This window comes from Manacus candei, unplaced genomic scaffold (genome assembly GCF_025592945.1).
Source record: "Manacus candei isolate 608988 ecotype Guabito, Panama unplaced genomic scaffold, ASM2559294v1 h1tg000171l, whole genome shotgun sequence".
NCBI lineage: Eukaryota > Metazoa > Chordata > Aves > Passeriformes > Pipridae > Manacus > Manacus candei.
Window position 1 is genome coordinate 615,760 of NW_026138219.1, and position 9,650 is coordinate 625,409.

The 9,650-nt window shown below is 40.0% G+C and overlaps 2 long non-coding RNA genes across 2 annotated transcripts; both read right to left on the reverse strand.

Annotated features, from left to right (window-relative positions):
* Nucleotides 1-5,084, reverse strand: LOC127463744 (uncharacterized). Its single transcript, XR_007900919.1, has 3 exons — nt 4,380-5,084; nt 2,155-2,248; nt 1-717 (listed from the first exon to the last, which is right to left on the reverse strand). It is a non-coding gene; the product is annotated as an uncharacterized LOC127463744 (long non-coding RNA).
* A 281-nt stretch (nt 5,085-5,365) lies between these two features.
* Nucleotides 5,366-8,884, reverse strand: LOC127463746 (uncharacterized). The gene is made up of 2 exons (XR_007900921.1): nt 8,850-8,884; nt 5,366-5,859 (listed from the first exon to the last, which is right to left on the reverse strand). It is a non-coding gene; the product is annotated as an uncharacterized LOC127463746 (long non-coding RNA).
* Nucleotides 8,885-9,650: the final 766 nt, after the last annotated feature.

Genomic DNA, 9,650 nt, shown 5'->3' on the forward strand with positions numbered 1-9,650 from the left:
ATTCTCTTTCTCTTGGCTATACCTGCATAAAAATTGTGGAGGAATGGCCATATTTTGGTTGATGGAAACAGTTCAATGGACCTATTCAGGTTTAGGTTTCGTCTGCTGCAAGGGGCCCTTGGGTGTCTCAGATGTTTCAGCCACACCACTGAAACACAAATGAGAGCCACAGTTTGTCTGCAGAAAGTTTGCAGTTCACCAAAGGAAGCTCTCCAGATTCACAGTGGGAATCAGCACATTCTTGGAAGACATTTCAGGCCAACTGCTCATAATGTTACACCTTGGACACAAAGACATAGGCCCAGTTCTACCTTTTTCCTGTTGCAGTTTTAATGCACCTCAGAAACTGGCCTTAAAAGGTTATCTGACTGCCACTATTTGGCCTAATGGCTGTATTTTCTGTGTCTGTTAGGCTTTTTTTCTTCCCACCACTTGTTTTCATCATACCTTGAGATAAGCTTTAAGACAAAACATTTTGAGGAAATCACATCTGCATTGGCCGTTCAGCTCCCCTGCTCTGTCTTCTCCAGCACCTCGAGGTGTTCCTGTGCATTTATGTTGATTTCACTTGTCTTGGTGGCCTCTGGAAGTGAAGTCCCTCTGTAAGGAACACCAGGACTGAAAAAAGGAAAAGGATGCAGCTTTGTTCGTTTCAAGATCTTGGATCTTTTGAGTATTATGTGTGCTCGGAGAAGTGAATGTTGCTTGAAACGGGCCCTATAACAAGAACAATGAGAGCTTTGATAAATGGGCTGTCCCATTATCTTGCCACTTTTACAAGCACAATAGCATAATTACCTCAAATGCATGAGTGAGAAATAAGAATATTTCAACCTCAAGCAAGATAACATGACCTACTGGGCCATCCACAGTTTGATTACCTGAATAGAAATATTTCTCTTCAGTTGTTGGAGAGAAGAAAAACTTAGGTGTTCACCTCTTCATAGATTTTTGTTACTTCTGTTAAAGACTTGAGACAGAGGAGGCAGCCAATGTAAATAACCAATGGATAAAGTTCTCTTGGTTTCACCAGACTCTGGTCTCAAGCCTGATGTCCCACCTGCCCTTGCCAGTAGGACTCCATTAAACCTAATTTATCCTAGTAAAAGGCAGGACAGAAACCAAATAAGGTTTGTATAGCTGCTGCTGCATGATTTGTGTAGGAGTGCAATGCAGCTCTTCACTTTCTGTTGCGTAAGATTTTTTCTCTCTCTGCCGCTGCTTTCTGTACTTCTGCAGTGCTCATATATTTGAGACAAAGATTGTTATTTTTTCTGAGTTGAGTTAAAATTAATCAACAAGCTGATGATCTAAAACCAAAATACTGTTTATATTTTACCTGAAAAGCACTAAAGCTATAGGTCAAGATCTTGTTCCAGTGATTTGCACACAGAAATATGATTTAACAGCTTCACATATATGAGTGAAGAATTATATGGAGAAGGAGGCAGTTGAAGCAACCTTAAACTAATGGGAAAATTAGAAGTAAAGTACTCTTACCACCTATACATCTAAACAGTTATTAAAGTGTAATACTTTCCACAAAGAGTGTTTACAGAACATACAGTCTGTGTGAGAATTGTGGCTGGAGCTGCAATCCAGAATAAAAAAAACCTCAGCCAAGCACAATGAGTCTTTCTCCTCAGAAAACCCCTTAATCCTCCAGAAAGGCTCCAAACCCCTCTACTTTTTATCAGTGTTTCAGTAATAACACAAAAGAAGCTGGTTTCTCCAACATCCTTAAAAGCTTGGGGGTTCTGCAGGAACTCTTTTTACTGCTCATTTAACAAGTTTTCCGTTTTTCTAGCCAGTGTTAGAGAAGAAAATGCACCCAAGACTTGTTTTTTTAGCTGTTGCAGCAGTTTTGTATGTTATTTTTCTTATGAATGCAAATCTACAACAAGGAATTGATTATTGCATTACACAGTGTTGTCATATACCTGGGCTTCATAATATGAGCAGTTTATAAGAGGACACTTCTGTTTTGGAGTTCATTATAACATCTATAAAAGAGAGGTGCCAAATCCAGGGTCAGGTCTACTCAAAGATGCAAAAACTTGTTTTAAGGCACACCATATGTTCTCAGGCTCTTCATGTATTTCTGGTGATACCAACAGCCATTCACGTTCCATTTCAACACGAGCTCTACATTACCTGAGTCTTCTTTGCTTTCTGACACCTTTCTTCACTTTTGTTCTCTTCCGAGGAGAGATGAGGCAGAAGTGACAGCTCATACAGGTAGATTTGTCTGGGTGAGAAGTCAGTTATATTTTTGCACTTATGATCACTTTTTAACTAAGCAGCCCAACATTCATTCCTATGCTTATCTAATATGTTTATGCAGCTTGCAAATGAATACACAACCTGTTTACAAGGTTTGTAGCTACCAAGAGATAAAGACTTTAGTATCAAATTCTCTAAATAAATACATTTGCTTACAGTTTTCTAGCTCATGTTTTATCTGCTACAAATTCCCCTTACTCACTATAGTTACACCTTTTTCTCATGGGGATTGTATTTCACCAATGCCGATGCTTGTCCTCTTTGTTCATGAGAGTATTTGCATTAATTTGGCATCCATACAGGGCCTGGATTTTGGAACCTCTGGTGAAAACATGCCAGAAGCTTTTGCACTGTTATGGCGACTGAACTCCCTAGTACTGGAATAAATGGCAGTACAAGCAGACAGTGCTACAAAGCTAGAAAGTGCTCTGAGCTTTTTGCATATGAAAGCCATTCTGATATCCAGTGAAGAAACCATTCAGCCTCTATGAAAAAGGAGTAGAGGAACAACTCCATGTTACTTACTCAAGTGTTCCCTATGAATATTAATACGAAGTGTGAGTTTATATACCCCTATGAAGCTGCAGGAAAATTTCCCTGAGTTTTTGTTTGCTTCTTGACGAATGAAGGAGAGCATGAGGATGTACGTTTTGGAACAAATCTAAGACAATGAAATAATGGTTCAGATCTGGATAAGACAAGAATACACTGTGAGTAGTAGGGCACTTCCCTGAGCAAAAATACAAAAGAATTTGAAGGAGATGTTTGATTGATGACATTTTTCAACCAAAATTGTTCATGATAACTGACCCAGAATTATGAAAGTTATACATGACAAAAAATAGCAGTACCATGCACAAAGTGTGTTTACAGTATTGACACAGGAAATCTCCAACCTCCATGGTTAAGTGCAAAAGCCTGTATTTAAATGTCTTCTTATAGCAAAGGGCATGACAGACAGATGATATAGTTTTAGTCCACGTCAAAGCATTGCAAAGAAAATTACTGCAAATCCATGTCTACTGATTACATTAATATCCAACTTTGCAAGTGAAATCTGCCACTTTAGCTCACGAGGCTAATACCACCTCTCAGGACACAACCTGTGTATAGTTCCCAGGTTTTTCTGCAAAGCAGAGACCTTATGTGATCTTCTTCCATATACAGCCAGCTGCCTGCTTGGTTTGAGAGTAATGTATGTGTGTGTGTGAAGGCAGGCGAACTGAAATCAAGTACAAAATACAGTTTGGCATAAGCACGCTGTTTTAACTAGACAACTTTATCTCTTCTGTTCTTAAACAATGTAATAAAGAGATATCATCAGTTGCACTTTCTTTAGCAGCTTTTTGTTGTTGTTGTTGTTGTTCTGTTTGGGTTCTTTTCCCCAGTTTTCACACTATTCCCAGGTTTCAAATCTGTTATCATTTGAAAGCAAATCTTTTCTACATACTACTCCTCCTTACAGCAAAGATTTGGGCCTGAGTATCAGTTACCGCCAAAATTCATCACTATTATGTCAAAATACCAGGCCTCAAGTTTAACAATAATAAACACACAAAGTTCCTAGTAATAAGCAAACAAAACATGTAGACAGAAATCCCAAGCTAATGCTCATTTTCTCAATAAATCTAATGTCTGGGAAAATATGATTCCCACCTACCTTGTATTTTTCAGAAGGAATTGCAATGTTTTCGAGAAAAGCTATAAATCTAAAGTATTTTTGGTCAATGAATGATATAGTTCACATCTGTTATTAACAAGATTACTCATAAAGCTGCAGTTTGGATACTTTTCTGGCACTTTTCAAGTTTCTTACACAGGATTTTCTTTAGTACAGGAGATACCAGTTGCACCTTTCATCTAACTTGTTAGCTTCTCTGTCTTGAGACAACATGTGAGAAGAAAAAACAGTGATCTGAATAAAGCACAGGTACTTTTAAGATGGACTACAAATGTGGATTCCTGTATCTACCTGGATACAGTCTCTTTTGTAGTTTATTGCTCAGCCACCAACATTCACTACAAGGCAAGAGACCCAGGCAGTCCCTGCAGTCTCCCACAATATTATCAGCAACACAGATTGGAGACACAAGTACCTTTTCAAAAACAGTCCTGTTTTTAGGTCAGCTGCTTCCTGGATGAGCACCTGCATGATCTTAAATTATCACGTACTCCTCCTATCACGTTAGACTCAAGAGGCCTAACGCAGAAAAAGCACCATATCCTGAAATAAAAGAATAAACAGAGAAAAAGCACTATATCCTGCAATAAGAGAATTAGACCCTCATCTCACAAAGCCTCCCTTTCCACTCTCCAGTTAATATAATTTACAGCACCCAGAAGAGTCAAGCCATCCAAAGGGCTTTATGAAAGATAGGAAAAAAAAAAGTGTAGCTTTTATGATGGATCACTTTGAGTCTGGGTGCACAGGAGAGCATACTGGCAGGTTTTTAATCTTATAATTGCATAGAAGTCTTGCAGCCTGCCAGAAGTTGTAAGAAAATCTTGGTCTGAAACACAGGTAGAAACACAATCCTGCACTCTGCTGTGGGTGGTGTGGTGTTACCTGCACCTGAACAAGCACATGTGTCACACAGCAGAGAGGCAACAGGTATCACCTATTTTGAGGAAAAGTTCCAAATCTCTACATAATCAAAAATCTATCTTGAAAAGGGGTTAGCAAAGAAGGAAGTTCCCAGGCTCATGCAGCATTTTGGCTTCTTACCTTAGTAATTTACAACTGAGGATTAGAAACCCAGAAGAGGCTTAACGAAACTTGCATTTCCCCAGAGAGATACCTCACCACCACTGTAACTCTGCAGGATTCAGGAAGTACTTTCAGAGGTCACAGCTGCACACATTTTTCCCATAAACTGTTCCTTGTCTGTGGAATCAAAAATGCCTGACATAGTTTATAATATTATTCTGTTTCCTTCATCTGATTTTGTTAAAACAAAGATGCACTTCCCTATCAGCATTTTCATTCCCCTGGTCACCTTCACAAAAGATATTGCTGTGGCCTCAACTAATGTATAAGTTTAAAAGAAAAAACATCCTGAGCATATAAAAACGGAGGCAGGGAGACTGGATTTCACATTTAATTTAAAATCCTGAAGTAGTTTTACAGAGTGAATGAAACAAAATCCCTCAATCAAGGTAATGTTTTGGGGGCTGGAAGATGTCTTCTTACTACAACTGATTTAACCAGTTGAGTGGAGATAAAAGAAAAGAGGAAGGAAGGAAAGAAAGAAGACAACCCACTCCCCTGACTTTTTAACTCTCATATTTCATGGACATTTGCTTGTGTTTTGCCTGATCCAGCTGATCTTCGGCTGTTGGCAACTGCCTGTGGTGAGCTGGTGAGTCCTTGATCTTCTTCAGACCAGGACTATAGCTGGAATGACGCTGACAGTGTCTGGGGTGCGTCTCGGTCTGGGGTAGTGGGGTCTTGCCCTTCAGGCTGTCCTGGAAAGCACCAGGCTGTTTTCCACAGGCAGACTGTTGCAATGGTTTTGGTAGGTTTCCTTGGTGCTGGGCAGGCCCAAAGGTGGGGCTGTGTTGTACAGTCAGGACACCCTGCAAAAGGATGAAGTTTGAAGATGACAGTAAAGATCTGCTGAAGATTCCCCAGTTCATTTATTACTTTATTCATTCTCTCCAAATCATCAAAATATGTAAACATTTGCATATAATTAACATCCTCCAAAGCCACATTAACATGGCTTAGGATGTATGTTAATTGGCTCACTATGATGGTATAAGATAATTATGAGCATTATTTGTTTCTGTTTGCGATCCATTTGATTAGTTTCATAGAGGCTGTATCTTTGCCAATACTGTATTGATCCATTTATGTAATTTAGGAATTGGACTTAATTGAACATTGGTCATCTTACTGGCCTTCAAGCCAATGGCTAATCCCTCATTTCAGCCTCTCTTGCACAGGCTGATGATAGAAATAAATTTGGCAATGTAATATAACTGCCAAAGTCTGAAGGCAAAACTGAAAACAAGAAAATTATGTGTTAGGGAAGTCGAGTCACTTAATATATGTAATATTAATTTTAGCTGCAGCCTTCTGTTTTACATTTCTTACTTTGAGACCACTGGAGTGAAGTGCAAAGATACATGTGTTCAGCAAATAATTGAGGCCAGAAAGACAGATGTGCTGGTGGTGTTTTGCTAGTGAGTGGGCTGCAGGGGTGGCTTTTGTGAGAAAAGACCATGGGATGCCCCTGTGTTAGGCAGCTCCAGAGTGGACTCCCTGGGGAAAGCTCAGCCCCTTGGTATCAGTGGTATCAGCTCTGTGGTAGCAGGTATGAGAAAGAGTAAGAAACACTGCACAGCAGCTGTGAGAAGGAGGAGTGAGAGAAATGCGAGAAAAGCAGCCTTGCAGAGATCAAGGTCCGTGAGGAAGGAGGTGCTCCAGGTGCTGGAGCTGAGGTTCCACTGCAGCCCGTGGTGAGGCCTATGGTGAGGCAGCTGTGCCTTTGCAGCCCCTGGAGGATTGCATGCTGGAACAGGTGGATGTGCCCTAAGGAAGCTGCAACCCCTGCAGGGCTCCTGGCCCATGGGCACCCAAGCTGAAGCAGTCTGCTCCTGAAGGACTGCACCTTGTGGAGAGGATTCACACTGGAGCAGTTCTCAAAGAGCTGCAGGCTGTGGGAAGGACCCACATACAAGAAGTTAATGAAGGACTGTCTCCCATGGGAGAGAGTCCATGCTGAAGTGTGGGGATGGCACGGGAAAGAAGGTGAACTTTTAATCTTATTTTCTCCCCCTATCTTGCTAAGGAGGGGGTGAGAGAGGGGGCTTGGTGAATACCTGGCTGCAAGCCAAGGTCAACCCACCACAACAGGCGTGGAAAGACAGCAGAGAAAGGAGCTGAGACAGATCTGTTAAAGAATAATTCCTAAACATTTGTCTGTCTATAACCTTTGGATAAGTAATTTTGCAGCTGGCTACATGTGGGAATCAAGGGATACATTTACTCCATCATCATTCCCTCATCTGCTAGCCTCAGTTTCGAGATATTCTCAGTTTAGTGGCATTTTCTTATTTTTCTTTGTTTATTTCTTCAATTCATTAAAAGTTTAGCACATTTTCCTGATACCTAGGGAGCATTAGGAAAGGTAGGAACTTTCTCTGACATTCCATAGCACAGAGACAATCACTGCCTGAAACGAGTTTATAGTCTGAGTAGTTTTCAAATGGAAGTGTTTCTGTGTGAAATGCTATGTGATTGAGAGAAAGAGGTGCACAGAAGTGTCTGTGTCAGGAAACAGCTTTTTTGGGAAGAAAGAAAAGAGTGTAGATGTAAAGGGAAGAGGACTGTGAACCTAACTTCACCAGTACTGGCATTAGCAGATTTAAGAGATTTCCAAACTTTGAACTGTGCAAGTTGTACCCATCTCTGAATCAGCTTATCACAAATCAGTTTGGTGCCCAAGGCTTTATGCTGTTTGTTTAATGCTCAACAAGATTAATTGTGAGATTTGAGGGCTATTAGGACCTGCCAGTTTGATTGCTGCCTTTCACTCGTGATTAAAAACAGCAGCAATGACCACAATAAAAATAAATAAATAGAAAACTAGTCCAGCAGCAACAGAAGCAACAACAGCAACTAGAGCTGGGGAAGGAATTACAAACATCATATACTACAGTGACATCAAGTGGTGAAATACTAGCCTTCATGCTGCACTTTCACAATTAGATATATGTTCTGGCACATCTTACATCTCTCCTATTTTGCCTTTTCTTCCTCTCCCATGGTCAATGACACTATCAGTGTTAGAATGTATTTTCATTATCAGTATATTACTTTTCCTACAGAAAACATGAATAAGATTCTCCCCACCACCACCCAAAATTTAAAATTTATTCCAGTGGAAGAAAAACAAAGGTTTAATATTTTGTATTCTCAGTAGGTCCCTTTGTTCCTGCTTCTCTCATATGTCTGGCAAAGGTGACACAATTCACCAAGAGTAAATTTCTCTTCAAAATAACAAGTTTCTCCTTCTATTTCTTTGTCAAACAGTCTAGGGGTATACATTCTTTTGAGACAGAGAGGATAACAAAAGTTCTTTGTAATTTGCCTTCAGATCTTAGTTACACTGATTTTATTAAGAGCTTTTCTTCACTGAGCCCTGTCCTTGGACAGCCCCTCATCCACCCAAATGATCAATTCTAATGTATATGCACACAAAATGGCTTTCCACCTGGGTAGTACTTAATGCTCCTGTGTTCTTAGGTGTATTTTAGTTCAGTTACCACTTACTGGAGATAACATTTTCAACTTATTTAGAAATGCTACCAATACAATATCAATACTAGAAAATATTCAAAAAGGTTTTGCTTGCTAGTGTCATTATGCAAACAATATTTGATTGTGTGATACTACTTAATTTTACCTGGTATATTATTCTTAATATTACTACTCTGCCTGCACAGTTTATTGAGGAGGAACATCAAAGTGATTGGGAGAGATTCAAAGCCTGGAGGGACTTATATGGAGCCTGAAGGAGCTAATAATTCACGGATTTTCATGTTATTGCCCAGTTTCATACCGTGTTTAATGTGCCCCCACATATATTTCTATATTTCTATACAAACCCCTTGGTTTGTATTGCTCAGGACTTGTCTGGACTTGCTCTCACGTTTTTCCCGACAAAAGTTGTTTACTCCCTTACTCTCCCCTGGTTTCCCGCTCATCTCTCACTGCTTGACTGATGGGTGCCGCAGTGCAGAGTGAGCTCCCATTGGGCCCCTTCCCTAGATACTCCTGAGTTCCTCCCACCTTCTCTGTGTCCCCCAATCCTGTATTCCCCTGAGATGTCTATCCCATGCTCTGCCCCAGTTATCAGACGTTCCCTTACCCAAACCCTATATAAGTCCTTCTTCCCCTCAATAAACTGGCCATTGCACCCTGACCTTCTGCTGTGTCAGAACCCTTTGTGCAGTGTCATGTCCCTATCCCTTACCCCCTCGGGCCGTGGCAGTTTATTTAAATTTGTGATGTAATCTCTTCTTCAGTTTGCATTATAGTAGCTGTGTCATGGCTTAATAAAAAAATGCATGGCTTAGTAAAAAAATTATTATGGTTTACAGGACTTAAAATGGATTTATAACAAGACCCTGGCACAAATTTTCCCTCTAAAAGTACACTTACACAGTTCATATTACTCACCTGCTAATTCAGAAAAGCAGTTAAGACTCATTAATTTGGATATGAGCAGAGTTAAACACATACTTTAAAAGTCTAGCTGTTAACCAAAAAAAAAATCTTGTAAGTAGTACTTGCACGGATTGTAAATACATTGGCATATTAATCCATTTAAATAACTAGAGAATTATGGAAGAATTGCCTT